Below are 1,927 nucleotides of genomic sequence, written 5' to 3' on the forward strand. Positions count from 1 at the left end.
CACTAGCCACTTTCTTTCCCAAAAAAAGTAATCATGGATTCATGTATTCCATCTAAGTAATCACTAATCTATACTATATATTGGGTGCTACCACCCTATCACAATAATCAGGAGTCTTCACAATTCTAAGTTTCTGGAGCCAAGTGCTAATACTAGGGAGATATGTACTCTTTTTCCTCTTTGTAATACTTAGATGCAGTACATGTGAACAAGATAGACAACTTTTGTCTTAGCACATTAATATTTTTAATTGCAATGTTTGTGTGTGTTGTGTGTGTGTGTGTGTGTGTGTGTGTGTGTGTGTGAAAGAGAGACAGAGACAGAGGATGGGAGAGAGCCAGAAGGAGAGAGAGAGAGCGAGAGAGCGAGTGAGAGAGCAAGAGAGAGAGAGAGAGAGAGAGAGAGAGAGAGAGAGAGAGAGAGAGAGAGGATGATGATGATTTGTGGGAGTCAAATTTCTCTTTTACCATGTGCCTCCCAAGTGTGTAACTCAGATCTTCAGAGTTGGTGACACGTAATCTTATCCCATCATGTCATTTCTCTTGTACCATTGCCAGACATTTTTCGTTAAATATCTTGAATGCCTCATACATAAGTTCATGATGACTATTTTGATAGATACTTTGAATTGACAAATATATTTCCATATGCAAACAGAAAACTTACTTTTTTTTCTTCCATTAATCAATCTAATTAAGCTTGTGGCTTATTGTGGGTTTTAAGAAACCCTGTCTCAAAAAAAAAATCAAAAAATAAAATGAACTCTCTTAAGAGTTCTTCCTGATCCTTCTCGGTAAGCTGTGAACATGTCTGAACATGTCAATAGCCTAAAGATTTACACAATCAAGAATCACTTAAGAATTTCTACTTTCCTGTCAGGAGGGATACCATGATCATGAAGGTGGATATTGCAGGGCTAGGCTTATCCCTTGCACTCCAGATGTGCTGACCCTGCCGTTTCCTCAAATGTGGAAAACTGAACAGTGTATTTCATGGTAGTGGAGTGACTGAATTCCCACTCTCCCCCACCGCCAAAAAAGAATTTATCATTATACCAGTATCAATAAGTGTGGATTTAATCATCCATAAGAAAACCAAAATGTTCGAGATGTGGCTTACTTTAATTTTCTATGTACTCAAACATTACCTACATTTGTATTTCTTTGCTTCTCCAGTGATCTTTTATGTCAACTTCCTAAGTGAGCAAATATAAAAACAATTTACTTTATTTTGTTACTTAGTTATATTCCTGTATTATGGATGGAGTGGTATCTTATTCACATCCAGATCAATATGTTCAGTCCCAACCCTCAACATTACTGTATTTGGAGAAAGAATCTACAAGGAGGTTATTACATTTTTTTTGTTGTTGTTTTTTTGTTTTTCGAGACAGGGTTTCTCTGTGTAGCTTTGTGCCTTTCCTGGAACTCGCTTTGGAGACCAGGCTGGCCTCGAACTCACAGAGATCTGCCTGGCTCTGCCTCCCGAGTGCTGGGATTAAAGGCGTGCGCCACCACCGCCCGGCCAGGTTATTACATTTTTAAAGGAATAAGAATAAGAATTACTCTAGTTTGTTAAGACAGAGACAGAGAAACAGAGCTAGAAGAGCAGGAGTCTTCTTCATAGAGAACTGAGCTAAGGACACAGTATTGAAGCTGCCCATAAACCAAGAAGAGGAGCTTCAGTAGTAACCAAATCTGGAGGCACTCTGATCTTGAACATACCAGGCTCTAGGCCTACAAAAAAAGGAAAGTGCTATTATTAATCCATCCAGTCTTCAGCATTCCATTAGATACTCTGAATATCAGATCGGTATGCCATGACAAACATGTGTTTGACTTCCACTACACACACACACACACACACACACACAGAGAGAGAGAGAGAGAGAGAGAGAGAGAGAGAGAGAGAGAGAGAGAGTTCACTC

General features: G+C 39.1%; 1 non-coding gene across 1 annotated transcript; it reads left to right on the top strand.

Moving 5' to 3' along the window:
- The first annotated feature begins 864 nt into the window (after positions 1-864).
- LOC128120116 (U1 spliceosomal RNA) lies at positions 865-1,028 on the top strand. The gene has a single exon (XR_008221766.1). It is a non-coding gene; the product is annotated as a U1 spliceosomal RNA (small nuclear RNA).
- The last annotated feature ends 899 nt before the right edge of the window (positions 1,029-1,927 follow it).

This window comes from Peromyscus californicus, unplaced genomic scaffold (assembly GCF_007827085.1).
Source record: "Peromyscus californicus insignis strain IS unplaced genomic scaffold, ASM782708v3 Scaffold_24__1_contigs__length_46423439, whole genome shotgun sequence".
Lineage (NCBI taxonomy): Eukaryota > Metazoa > Chordata > Mammalia > Rodentia > Cricetidae > Peromyscus > Peromyscus californicus.